The 14,020-nt window shown below is 44.5% G+C and overlaps 1 protein-coding gene and 1 long non-coding RNA gene across 4 annotated transcripts in view; one reads left to right on the forward strand and one right to left on the reverse strand.

The window, feature by feature from the left end:
* BACH1 (BTB domain and CNC homolog 1) overlaps window positions 1-8,350 on the reverse strand; it is a 54,826-nt gene extending 46,476 nt beyond the window's left edge. The window contains exon 1 of one of the 3 annotated variants that reach the window (XR_002137214.3): window positions 514-656. The gene's annotated coding sequence lies outside the window, so the exon portion shown is untranslated. Of the gene's footprint in view, window positions 1-513; window positions 661-8,235 lie in introns of those variants that run through there. The other 2 variants (XM_088794523.1, XM_074326237.2) reach the window with 2 other exon arrangements.
* Window positions 4-10,856, forward strand: LOC109446481 (uncharacterized). The gene is made up of 3 exons (XR_016019827.1): window positions 4-585; window positions 6,446-6,538; window positions 8,250-10,856. It is a non-coding gene; the product is annotated as an uncharacterized LOC109446481 (long non-coding RNA).
* The last annotated feature ends 3,164 nt before the right edge of the window (window positions 10,857-14,020 follow it).

A 14,020-nucleotide genomic window follows, 5' to 3' on the forward strand; every position in this document is an offset into this window, starting at 1 on the left:
AGGCTAACAGCTCGCAGGACGCCGCGGCTGCGGAGGGTGGTGGGAGGGCGCAGGAGGACAATACGGAGCCTGGGCCCGGACGCGCGGGCGGTGCTGATGTGTCACAGCCCGGCGGGCCGTGGGCTGGGGAGCCGGGGCTCGGACCCGGGTGACCCAGCGGCGGAGGCCAGAGGAGCCGGCGGCCGGGACCGCGCGCCCCCTGGCACATCCCCGCCCCCCGCCCCGCCCGGAGGTAAAGTACAGCGCGGGCCGGTAAACAACGGCGCTGGCCCGGCGCAACGAGCCACCGGGCGCCGACGGGTCGCCCCTTCCGGCGGACGCGGCCACTTCCAGGAACGGCGGCCGCAGCCGCCCCCCGCGGGCCCGCTAAGCCGCCCCGCCTAGAAGGCTGCCACCCGGGTCCCCCTCGCCGCCTACCCCAGACCTGCCCACGGGCCGCCCCTCACAGGCCCGCAGCCCCGACCGCGCGCCGCTGCCCGGACCCTCCCGAGGAAGGACGGCCGAGCCACTCACCAGAGCCGAGGCGCGGCGCGACCCGACTGACGGCAGCCAGCGAACCCGGCGGGCGGCGCGAGCGACGATCAGGTGACTCACTGCTTCCCAGCGGCCGGCTGCCCTCTCCCCTCCCCTCAGGCTCCGCCGCCGCCTCCGGGCGCCGAAACCCCACCCGCCTCCCGAAGCCCCGCCCCCATCTAAAGGCCCCGCCCCGTAAACCCGCCTCTGGAGGCCCCGCCCTCCCCGGAGAGCCTAACCCCGCCCTCACTAGAGGCCCCGCCCCGGAGCCCGCGAAGACCCAGTCGGCGCATGGGTTTCCGCAAGAGTCCTGCGGGCTGTAGATGCGCGATCTGAAGCCCACGCGGTGGGTGAACCGGAGGCAGCTCGCGGGCAAGGGAGGCCTCCGGGAGGCCGCGACCGGGTCCGCGCACGGCGCCCCTTTGGGAGCGCAGCCCGCTGCCTGAACGTTCAAGCCACCCGAGGACCACCTCCTTCCCTACTGAGGGCCTAAAGGAAAAGGTTGGCTGACTGCTTCCTCCCCGCAAGCGGTGCCAGGACTCGCGGAATCGAGCAAAGTCACCGAGAACCCAGAGTGCCAGCGGACAAGCAGAGGGAGGACGAGGGCCGGTCCCACGTCTCTCCCCAGACCCTCTTCGGGGTTGCTTCTGGAAGCCCCCGGAGCAGAGCTCCTCCTCTGCCTATCCTTGGGGGTGGCCGGGAGCCCAGGTTCGCAAGGTATTTGAGCTTGCTGATAGGAATGTATCAAGTGCGTCCAGGATTTTGTAGAAAGCATCTGGCAGCGCTACTTCCGCCTGACAAAAGAAAACAACGCATCGGCTAACAGGTGTTCCCTTTATACTGTGGCTGCCAGGAATCTTGGAGCCAGGTTCACCGTAGGGTTGTCAGCCGGCTCGGGTCAACTCAAGCCTAGTCGGGCTTTCGTCCTCTGGTGCTTATTCTGGTATTTATCCAGTTGTCAGTTTTAAAATTATGTTCCCAAAGCCATTTAGCAGCTCTGGCGTTCAAAGCACTGCCTCTGCGAAGAGAGATGAGCACGTGGCAAAGCCTGTGCTTATTCATCTGAAGGGAGATGCGGACACACTGAGACCACCATGCCAGACAATCCGACTGGAGTCAGGATGGTTTATGTAAAGGAATTTTTGCCTTTGGCTTTTGAGTTCTGGGGGAGAGAGACCTGAAACCAGGAGAAATTGGTGGCGGAACAGCAGTAGCACCAGGGTGTGTAGACCCATTCTTGAACACAGGAAGATAACCCCGGAGCTCCCAAGGCAAAAAAAAAAAAAAAAAAAAGAAAGAAAGAAAAGGCTACCAAGATGATATAGTCAGTCAGGTATTATCACAAACGTGATTGCATTTGTACTCACAGGGTATGGGACTTAGGGCCATTTGAGTAAAAATACGGGAGAAAATGGCCTAAGTGACATTGTATGGGAGTGCAAGGGGTGGTGACTCACTATGACCTAGAATCAGGGTAGGGGGTAATCTTTGCATTAGGTCTTAAGTTGGAAGACTGGGGTCCAGCAGTCCAGGGAAGGAAGAACATATACAAAAGTCCAGAGGTAAAAGACAGATGGCATTCCTGGTTGCCTGAGTTCACCAGGGGATACAGACATTTAGTGAGAAAGGAGGAAAGGACAGTTTGGCATAGACCATGAAAGAACTGGGGTTCTTGTACACATGAGAGTTTTTGAGGCTTCCCTATCCTTCCACCTTGGGCCAATGGAATTATATTCTCCCTCCTACACCTTTGCTGTTTCTTCTAGAAGAACAGACCCTTCTGTTTGGAAGGAATTCATCCTTCTTTACTCTAGATGATGGTGGTAATATTTTCTAGCCTGAAAATTGTGGCATATACTCTGGTATGTTTCATTATTTGAAAAGGCTTAGAAAGGTATACCAAGGGGTTGAGCACATGAAGGCAGTTAGGAGTGACTCAAACTATTCTGCATAAGACTCTCTGGGGTGCTTGTTAAAATGCAGATTCCTGGGCCCTACCCCTAAAGATTCTGATTTCATAGATCTGAGTGGGACCCAAGGATCTGCATTTTTAATAGTGATACAGACTGTCTTCAAAACACTTAAGTACTGGGTTATAACTTACGGTATGTGGTAGGGCCAGGGTGAAAAAATGAAACTAGGGAATGAAATCAGACCAAATCAGAATGGGAAGGGCCTCTTGTGCTTTGCCTAGTTTGGACTGTACCCCATTGGAGGTCTTTTTAAGACATGTGATTGTTTTTAGAAGCTAATTCTAAAGAACTTCACTCCAATTCCATTGCCTTAGATCCTTCTGTCTTTAAATATTCATTCCCTAAATCAATAAAAAAAAATTGGGTGGGGAGGGTAAACAAAAAAAAAAAAAAAAAAAAGGACTTGAAGCCCTGGGGTGTTACCAAGATAAAATAAGCATAGGTCTCACCAACTTAAAATAGTTCCAATTGACACTTCTTCCCTTAAAAAGTGATTATGGTTTGAAACCATATCAACCCTATCCCAGATTGGAAGTTTTTTATGGAAAATGAACATATTAGAACACAAAGAGGACTTCCTGTAGCAGATGGGCAAACATGCCCTCATATTTACCTGATAACAGAAATGTAAGGTGAAGAGAATGATGTCCACAAAGTCTAAGATGAAAAAAAGAAAGGAAGGAAGGAAGGAAGGAAGGAAGGAAGGAAGGAAGGAAGGAAGGAAGGAAGGAAAAGAGACAAAGGAAAAAGAAGAATTCAATATTGAAGCCGAAGATTTCAACGGGACAGGGGCCAAATGTGAAAGATGTGCTGCTCAGATACCAGATTTAATGACAACAAACATGGCTCAATTTAGGGCCCAAGTAGGGAAATATTCATGTGCCTCCAAAAACCACTTGATAGCTTTAGTGGATTAAAGATGGTCTCAAAATTTTGTCACTCTCCCCATCAAGAAGGGGAGTTTATTTTCCATCCCCTTGAATCGGGGCTGGCCCAGTAACTGCATAGCTAAGAGAACACGGAAGAAGTGACTCTGTGCTGCCCTGCGTCTAATTTTTAAGAAGGTTGGCATCTTTCACTCCCTCTTTCTTGTAACAATCTCTCCTGGGATACTCCCTCTCAGAAAGGCCACCATGCTGTGAAAAGCCCAGCACCGGAACCTGTGTACTTATCTGGTCCACAGCCCTGGCAGAACAACCAGCCAATAGTCAGCATCAAATGTGTCATGGGAGTGAGCCATCTTAGATGTTCCGGTCTAGTCAAGTTTATACATGACTCCAGCCCCAGCCAAAAGAGCCTCCTAGGTAAAGAAACTATCTGATAATGGAACAATGGATGAAAATGTACCTTAATTTGTAAGAAGAACCACAACTCCAATGATTACGGCTTAGAGGGAAATTCAGAAAATATGTAGAAGAGACTAATTTTAAACTTGTGTCAAGCTCCTTGATCTGAGATAACACTTAAGACTTTCTTCAATTACGGAATAGTTGTACCCCATATTTCCCCCACTCTGCTGTATATATTTGTATAATGAAGTAGAGAAATTGTTCTCTCAGAAGCTAATGCTGGAAATTATACTTTATATAGACGATAGATATACATATCTATCGTCTATATATACAGAAGGTGTCAAAAAATGTATACACATTTTAAGAAAAAAAATGTATTAAAATTGTAATACTGAATATATACCGATAACAAAAGATGAATACATGTCATGTGTATACATTTTTTGGCACCCCCAGTATATAGATATAGATAGATAGATAGATAGATAGATAGATAGATAGATAGATAGATAGATGATAGATAGATAGATAGATAGATAGATAGATAGATAGATAGATAGATAGATAGCTATATCTATAGATATATCTATAAAAAGATATATCTGTATATAAATATGTATCTCAAAATGAGGTTCTGGGGGTCGCCTGACTACTCGGCACCCAATTGAGGAGGTGAGAGAGAAGGGAGTACAGTTGGAGCCAGAAATATGACGGAAGGCTGCTCAACGCTTGATGTAAGCAATCCTTCAAGCCCACAGTAAAGTTACAGAATGTTTTGTGCAAGTGCCTTCCTGTCGAGCCAGTGATGGTTGTGCTTGGTGCTGAGTAGAAACAGCACATACAGAGCCTTCAGCCACAGTCACATGTCTGCAAATTACAGAAAACTCCAGCGCCTGATAGCTCTGTTACATGTATCTGTTGATGTTTATGTCGAGGATTATAGCCGGCAGCCCTTGCTCTATTGTCTTTAAATTTCATGCAAATATTAAATTCTGCTCTATAACATACTTGTTTTAATAAAAGTTCCCTCTCTCTCTCTCTCTCTCTCTCTCTCTCTCTCTCTCTCTCTCTCTCTCTCTCTCTCTCTCTCTCTCTCCGCCTAACCCCCACTACATCTGGATTGATAGTTCTCAACGGAGGTTGATTTTGCCTGCCCAGGAGATATTATTGTGGATATGGGGGTGGTGGTTATGGGTATCTAGTAGGTAGAGGCCAGAGATGGTGCTAAACAACCTACAATGCACAAAATGCCCTCATAGATAAAATACTTTGTGAATAAAGACACCTTCTTCTCCATTCACAACAAAAAATTCTCTGGCCCAAAGAGTCAATGCCTAGGTTGAGAAACTCAGACCTAGAGGTACTCATGTTCCAATATGAGAAATGTGTATATAAAGTAAAAGAAGGAATAAAGGAAGAACCAGAAATAAATGGAAATAAAATGCAATGAAACCAGGGAGGAAGCTAAAACCACATCTCATAAAACATACATCCTTCACTAAGACGAGCTACAGAACCATCTGTAGCTTCCTAGCAACCAGGTAGAAAGGGAAACCTGACAAGTCAATAATGAGCTAACTGTGGGGGGGGGGGGGTAGTACCGGAGTGACCATGATGAGAGAAAGAAGTACTGAAATCCTAGAGAAGAAGAGAAAAGGGTACAGGCTGTGACCCCCGGCACAACACCCCACTCCTCAGACTAGGCTGCCATATGTAGGAAGTACTTTGGAAATGGACTAGAATGACTGGCCTCTGAGATGTAAAAACTATAAAATAAGACCTACTGGATCAGAGGAAAGATCCGGGTACTACCATGAAGAGACAGAACCATCCTTTGGGGTGCTGGATTTTCAACACTGGCCCCTCCGGATTCCCTCGCCAGCCTCCTCTAACCTGCTCTGTGCCTCAGGAGGCAGGCCTCTCGGCAAGGCCTCTAGGGGTTCCCCTGATCCCTCTCTTCTGGTTGTATTTGAATAATGGGAGTTGTCAGAAGGAGCACAGCTGCCTCTCTGACAGGTCATTGGTTGGCCATGGCTGTATTCCTCTACCAAAGACCCAGCTTCTGTCTGGCAACCCTCACCAGAACTAGAGCCAAAGCAACATCACACTAGGGATGGTGACATTCCCCCACCTCAGTCAGCCCCAGGTTGTGCCACTGTCCCTTGGCAGGGTAGCTGCCCTCACCCTTGTAAGTGGTCCCATATGTTTCCTGTCAGTTCCCTGACTAATTTAACCAGGTCAAGACTTGGGGGTAACCAGAATAAATATATTAACACATATAAGGAAAGAATGGGACTGTCAAAAAGAGGAATTCATCAAAATCTGAAGCCTAGAAAAATAGACCCAGAGGTGCAAACACAGGCAACACATCCCTTGCACTGCCTAGGGGTGAGGATGCATTGGGCAAGGACATGGCGTTTTATTCCTGGGACTGTTACCTGCGGAATGTGTGAAGGACGGGAGCCGCAGGCTACCGTGGCTTGGTCCCACTACATTAGCCATCAGAGTCACCCCATTCTTATCCCTTTGTGAATTTTGGCTTTGCGTGTGCCTTTGCCTACGGGGAGAGATTGTTTGGTTAATGAACACAAACTTTTGGCACACTTGCCAGCAATTTTCTCATTGTAAGCCGATGAATTATCTTGCCATGTTTTCCTGCCTCTGCAGCCTTGGGTGAGTGTGCATCCGAAAGATGGGTCATCCCTGAGGAGTGGGCAGTTCCTGCATCTGCAAGTTCAGAATCACAGTGAGTTTGACAAGGTAAAGCCTAAGGTGACTTGTTCCGGGTGGTACCTACCTCACAGAAACACTCTTTGTATTCATCATGAGCGGCTTCAGGACTGACCTTCAGATCAGGAGCACTTTATTTCCCATTCATTTGCCTTTCCCTAAATCCCTTTCTGGCAGATGCTGCTAGTTGCCTACCCAACGTCTATTCCCCTTTCTTCCTTTTTCACACAAGCCTGATTGAATGTGCTTTAAAAACACCTCCACAGACTCCCTTAGCCATGTGACCTAGTTCTGGTGAACCAGCTGTAAGCAAATATGCACTGGATGGAACTTCCAGGAAAGCTCTTACTTTCCTGATAACAAAAGACCAAATCAGCTGCTAAGCACTTTTGCCCTCTGCCCTCCTTGCATGACTGGAGGCGGAGCTCTTTTCTTTCAACCATGAGGATGCAAAGTGCAGGCTAAGGATCGCAGCCCAGGGAGCTAGAAAGAAACTCAGGTCCTTGATGGCTTCCTCGAGCAGCTGACCAGCCCTGATTGTGGGGTTCACTCTTCTTTTATAGTAGAGAAAGGAAAGCCTATTCCGTTAAGCTGCTAGAGTTGAGTTTCTGTTACATGAAGCCAGATGCAGTCTTAAACCTCTTCATCTCAGGCTTTGACAGGCCCCCTATTTCATTTTGTTTAAACACATGCACAAAGAACCCTGAAATCACGCACCCTAGGTTATGTGGGAATAAAAGGGTTGTTATGAAAAAATGCAACCTGTACATATGTCCCAGAAGCTGACAAACGAATACTAGTGAATAGCAGTATAATATTGTTGAGAGTAGTCCCAGCACAAAAATCGGATCTTATTATGAAATTATGAAGAGTATTATAATTGACTTCAGAACTGCCAATTCCTCTCAGATATAACTAGAACACAAATAAGAAAACAGAGATGTAGATAAGCCAGTAAAAGTACTCTGATAAAATTCCAGGAAATGGTTCTTTTGAAACATGGAACACTTGCCAAAGAGGGGGAAAAAGGAAGTTTAAATTTTTAAAAACAATTTCATGGGTTTAAGTTCTGCAAAAACATTCAGAGAGTATGAGAAATTGTATGTAATTACTCCAATAATATAAACTCTTCCTATTTTATTATGCATTTTATAATGAATAGTAAAAAATCTCCATCATAAATAATAGGTTACATGAATTGAAAGAGGCAGATCCACTTAAAGCTGCCAAAATAAAGGCAGATCCACTTAAAGGCATCCACACCTATGCCATGCAGCTATAGGAATGAGGATGTGTTGAATCCCATTTAGTAAAAGGAAATATCTTTTTATACTAATAATTTGTGAATTTTATCTAATTGTAAGGCTTTAGAATTAATAATTAAGATTAAAGTTCTAAAACCATCCATTTAAATTGATTAGAACACTAGAAAACTGTCTCCTCGCTAAAAGGATTCCCAGAAAAAAATACTATTGGAAATATTTTTACATCCTTTAGGATAAACAAGGGAAGGACACTGAAGGCATATCTCTAATTACTGACACGTGCCCCTTGGGTTTCCAAAAACAAGCTCTAACATAATTTGATTCTTTATCCTTAGTAATGAGAAGTCAAGCATAAAACCACTTGCAAGCACCACATGATGTAGCGTAAAAAGGAACAATAAGTAATCATAGACACTTCTATCATTTTAATTGACAAAAATCCATTAAAAAAAAGTTTGCTACCTGTTGTCTTACAGCTGCCAAACCGTTTGTTCCCGGAGCTCTTCCCAGGATTTCACAAAGGAGTGCCTCAGCAAACTGAGGATCGAAGGAGAGATATCGGAAAAGCTCCTTTGAGGGGAAGTCTCAGCAAACTGAGACCTGATGGAATCATATTGGTCCCTCCCCTTCAATGGATTCCTTGGAGGTGTGCGTGAAAGGACAAGCTGGAACACAATGGGAACTTTCGGAAAGACAGCCAGCAGGCTACATAACACACAGATCTAGAGATTAACAATCTTTTACCTGCTTAGAAGTTAACCAATAAAAGCTACAGGTTGACTCGTTGACTCGATTGGGGCTCAGTCCTTGAGGCTTGAGACCCTTGGCCCCGCTGCACTCTATTCTTGGCTACTGTCTTTTCTTAGCCCTGCTCCGCCCTTCTCACTTCCCACAGCTCCTATTGTGCTGGATGCAACAGCTACCATATCTAGATAGATCAGGTTTTGCCTTTTCTACTTATCTATTTGGTGCCTGAAATCACTTAGAGATTAATTTTGGGGAATGAAGGTTTTGCCTATTCTGAAGTTTTGTTAAAATAAAAATAGTTTCCAAGGCCAAACACATCACACTGCATTCAAGGACAATCACAATCACTCTAGTGAGAATAAGCTTATAAAAATACGCATGGCTAAGGGGGTTCAAATGCATTTTAACAGGAAAGTGGAAAGAAGTGTAGAAACCAGAGAGCCATGCCTGGTAGTTGTGCACACTATGACGGCATTAGAGAAGTCTGATGGGGCTGGGAGGGCAATAAAAGGGCATTGAATTATAAATAATAGGATGCTAACAGAGTCTAATGCAGAATTATTGCCGAGAGCTGGCACAACTTTTGAAAACAAGTGCTACCTATTCAGTAAGATTTTTATTAAAAATTCAACTTTAAGTACGATACTGAAAATATCTTAAGAATTTATAAATTCATCATGATTCGTACAAAATTAAAGGGCAGCAAACGTCATAAAACTATAAAAAGCAGGAAAGATTCAGAAACATCTATCCTTCAGTATACTCAGTGTGTACATTTAACACTTTAATAATTTACAAACTAATTTCATAGATTTGGTTTTATTTGATATACCACCCCTCTAAGTTAGATGAAATAGAAATAATCCCATTTTTTAAATGAGGAAGCTGACTTTTCAGGCCAAAAGCTGGCAAAGGTTGCCATGCAGCTCTTTGGAGCCCGTGACCAAGAACCCTTTCCTCTACCTGCAGGTTTCCCTGAAGATTCCATAAGTAAATACAGGGAAATGAACTTCAATCCATGGATTTCAACATTGTCTTCTTACACTGATTTATATGTGTGTTTTAAAAGCTTCATATTGTACAATGTACAGTTATATCCTTTTGAAAGTATGATGTGATGATTTCTATAAAAAGTATCTATCAACTCAATTATAGTAGGATTTGTAGGAGATATTCTTATATTCAAATTACCTCTGATGGTCAAAATGGCAAAATTCTGGCCTCTGTTCAGTCCTGTTGGGAGGGAGTATGGAGCCAGCCAGGGGTGATCTCAAATAGAAGCTGGAGGAAGAAGGTGGAGGATAGAAGCCTCCTGCTATCTGAAGCACCGAGTTCAGGGACTAAGTATTTATTAGTCTTAAGTACTTAGTCCAATTCAGGTTGACAGGGAGTCATTGGTGAGAAAATGGATGGACCCTAGAACCAAACTGTTTGAATCCCAGCTCTACTAACTGAACCACTTGTTTCTTCAACCATAATGGGATTACACTAGTATTCCCTTGCTAGCATAGTTGTTATAAATATTAAATGAGTTACTGTATAGAGAGCATTAAGAACAGCACGTAATACAAATTATATAAGTATTAGCTTAATTATTATGGAAGTGAAGACTATTTTAGACATCTACATATTAAAAGTTATGGAAAAGCCAATATCGGGCCTGCCCAACCCCAACTTGCTGATGCTGAGAAGAGAATAGAGAGCATGACGAAGTAAGGAGATGACGATACCGAGGATTTTGTAGTTTTGCAGTTATCTAATGGGAATACTAATCATATTAGTGTGAAACTATCTAAGAGCTCTTTACTCTAATTTAAATCTCAGTTATTAACTACCTTAGAATAAAGAACATATGTGTGTTTTGAGACGAGCATCTTCTAAGGTGAAAACAGAACCACAGGAGCCACGTCAGAGGAAGTAGGCTGGGAGGTGTGGTGGACACTGCCGGCGGCCTGCCCAGGCCCTTTGTACCGTTTTGACCACTATCGTGTACTTCTCTAGCTTCCATGTGCTTTTGCTCCTAAAGGTCAGCATCTGGAGCCTCCCCTCAGTCTACTGAAGCGGCTCCCCCACCTCCTCACACATGTAGATCTAGAAATGCATGGGAATTGAGCTCCCTGGGCAGGCTCGGGTCAGGACAACGGTACCGTCTAACTTATTTTCCAAGTTCCCCTGTGGGATCGGGCTGAGTCGACCTTCTGCAGGGCTTCTTCCTGAGATCGCACCCTTGTTTGGCTTCCTCCCCGTCTCTATCTCATCCTTCTTTATCTTTCTTCCTTCGATTCCTTCCTGATTTCCCCTGGGAGAAAATAATAAATACATTACTTACACATGAATCCTTGTCTCAGGGTCTGCTTCTGGAAAACCTGACCCAAGGCAGAAGTGAAGATAATTTTCTGCTTTATTCTATAATAAATGTTTGGTAAATAGGGCAACCTCTGAGTTCAGATCTTGCCATGTAGCTGTGCCAACTTCTGTATGCCTGTTTCCCATCCGTGACTGTTTTCAGTTTAAGTAGTATTTCATTTCTTCTAAACACAACCAGAACCATCTTAGATTTTGAGTTGCCTAGGGAGAGAAACAAACCAATATTTGCTGAATGCTGGGCAGAGGGCTGCAGTTCATCGATATGTTACTGCATTGAATCTTGACAGCAACCAAAATGGATACAGGTTTCCCCCTGTATCCAAAAATAGAGCTTTCCTATGAAAGCTTCTGTAAGCCAAAATAGTGTAAAGTGAAGAAGCAATTACTTTAGGACACCTCTTGCTAACGGATGCACAAAATAAATCAAGATAAAGCACAGATGCTCACAGCTACAGTTCAAGAGACTGTGGCTTGATGGTGAGTGTGGTTTCCCGGGAAGGGGCTTGGCGGGGCCAGTCTCACTGCCTCTGTCGCAGCTGCTGCAAAACACATGCTGAACACTTTTCAGTGTTTTTCATAAAAGCAAAAATCCTCTTTGGATTCCTTTTGGTTAGGGAAAACAAGTACTAGTGTGTAGGTCTTTTGTGAAAGAGAAGTGGCATAACACAAACATTCAAAAAGCGGAGAATACCTGTACGTATATTCATCCCTGTTTCATGATGAGGAATTTGAGGGTCAAAGAAGGAATGTATTTGTCCGGTACTACACTGAATGAGTATCTAAATTCAAGGAAGCTGATATAGCATGTGGAATGATAGGAGTACATCACACAAAGAGGTAAAATTCCATCATGGGTAACAGTTGTATAAAGGATATCTGCGTGCAAATTCCCAGAAGTAGACTGCAATTAAGGTTGAGAAAGTGCAAACGTGTGTGACGCAGACCCCAGTGAACATCCTTCCGCAGGATGGCAATTCAAGGTTTCTAGAAGGAGAGAGACAAAAGGGGCCGGATGAAGAACGGTCTACTGATATAGCTAGCGGGAGGGAAAATCAGGAAAATGGCAGCAAGGGGGCTCTCAATGTTAAAACATGGTGGGCAATTAAACGAATGAAGTCAGACAGAACCATTGGAGGAATGGAGAGAGCCTTCCAAGAAGAACAGTGATGATCACCATTTCCCTGAGATTAGGGTCAGGAAAAACTCTTTGCAACTTGTGATTAGCATAATTACCAGAATAAGCCAAACAAGAACTAAAGTGTGTTAATCCAGGTCCTCCAAAAAGCTGACACCAAGACAGGATTAAACATGCTCAAGTATTGGATTAAGAAGAACGCCTATATGAAAGGAAGTAGAGAGGGAGCCAGAAAAGATTGGCAGTCATGGGCCCCAGTGCAAGTCTGAACTCAAGCACAGGCGAGAGGGAGAGAAGGCTGCATGAAAGTGTCCTAGAAGTTAGTACAGTCTGATGAAGGTGCACCAGAGCCGTTAGGAAGTCCTTGAGCCTATGCCGACACTGTTAAGAGTCCCATGGCTCCATGAACAGGTCTGCCTAGGATCCCCCACTGTACTCCATCACTGGCAGGGAGCAGCCCATGGGAGGACTGACCTTGAACAAAGATTTCATTGCATTTCAAAGCTTAGTAGCTGGAGCCCTTGGTCAGTTACAATTACCCCCTGTAACAGAAGGCCTGGGAGGTATATTTCCGTAGCCACTTTATCAAGTTCCCAAAATGTCTCTGAATGTTTTAACCTCCCTTTTATTCTCAGTGTTTCACATAAAAATAACACAACTAGTCACCTTTTAGCAAGTGCTTTTGTGCACCAATCACTATGCTAAACACCTCATATATTTTTCTCTTATAGTCCTCACAGCAGCTCTATAAGGGCGATATTATTCTTCTCACGTCACCGACGAAGAATTGCAAGGCTTGGGAAGGTGAAAGAACTTCCCGAGTATTACAAGGTTTGTGAGGGATTCAACTCAGGCATTCCGACTTCTGAGGCCGAGCATCATACTGTAACTTAAAATAATAATACCAACTGTGTTATTAGGTACGGTTGTCATGAGAATTAAGTGAAATAGTGCATGTAGAAAGCACTAACACAGTGCCTGGGCAGATAGTAAAAGCTCAAGGAATGTTATTATTATTTGGTAATTGAGCCAGGACTCAGATCCAGCTCTGATTGGCCACTGATGCTTAACAGCCATCAGAGTAAATTCAGTATTTTGATCAGATAATATTGGGAACAGTTGAAAAGGCATTAAAAAAGAAAAGGGGCTAGAACTAACCTTGTTTCAAGAAAAAGTATCAGTCATACAGATAGAATTCAATGATACGAGATACTAGAAATGTAAGGTATGCTTCCTTTGGTTCCCCAGGGAAGAAAGTCACACAGGTGTGTCCTGTTTACTGCTTTTTCATAAATAGAAATGTGTAAGATTTATGAGACTGCCAGTGGGAAAAGGATGAGAAAAATTACTCTCTACACACTTTAAATGAAAGCAGAAAGGGAGAAAGAAATAGTATTTGCAGAAGACATCTGGATTTCTATTTATGACCAAGGTATAGTAAGAGGGACCATATGTACCCTCCCACCAGAAAACCAAAATATTAGAAAACAGGGAACAATTGTTTGTACACATTGGATTATGACAACAAAGGATAGTGTTCCCTGAGAGAGGGGACACACACAGGATGAGTCCTATGAGGGTCCCAGACTACTGCCTAGAGAGAAGGAATCTAGATGGAGGACAGGGGTCAACCTGAGTTGAGAAGATGAAGCTGGAGCTGGTATGTTGGGGAAACCAAGGCAGCTGGAATTCATAGAGCAGAATGCTGAAGAAAAGGAGCTCCACACAGAGAGAACGCCAGCACTCTGCAGCGAGTTCCCCTCAAGTCCTCAGCTTAGTAATGGTCAGTGGTCAGTGTGTGCCTGTGAGGAAAATACTGGATGATGGGGGGGGGGGGGGAGCACCACCTAAAAGGAGCAAGGAGAGAAAATACTAGAGCTCATGAAAGGCTTGGATTATTTCAGGTTTCTACAAAGCAGGGTGGAAAATCTCTTAATTTATGGGATGTTGAATAGAGTACTCTGAAGGCTACTGTCTCAGTAGTGGGGCAAAAATAGT

This window comes from Rhinolophus sinicus, chromosome 17, assembly GCF_057876585.1.
Source record: "Rhinolophus sinicus isolate RSI-liver-muscle chromosome 17, RSI-T2T, whole genome shotgun sequence".
Lineage (NCBI taxonomy): Eukaryota > Metazoa > Chordata > Mammalia > Chiroptera > Rhinolophidae > Rhinolophus > Rhinolophus sinicus.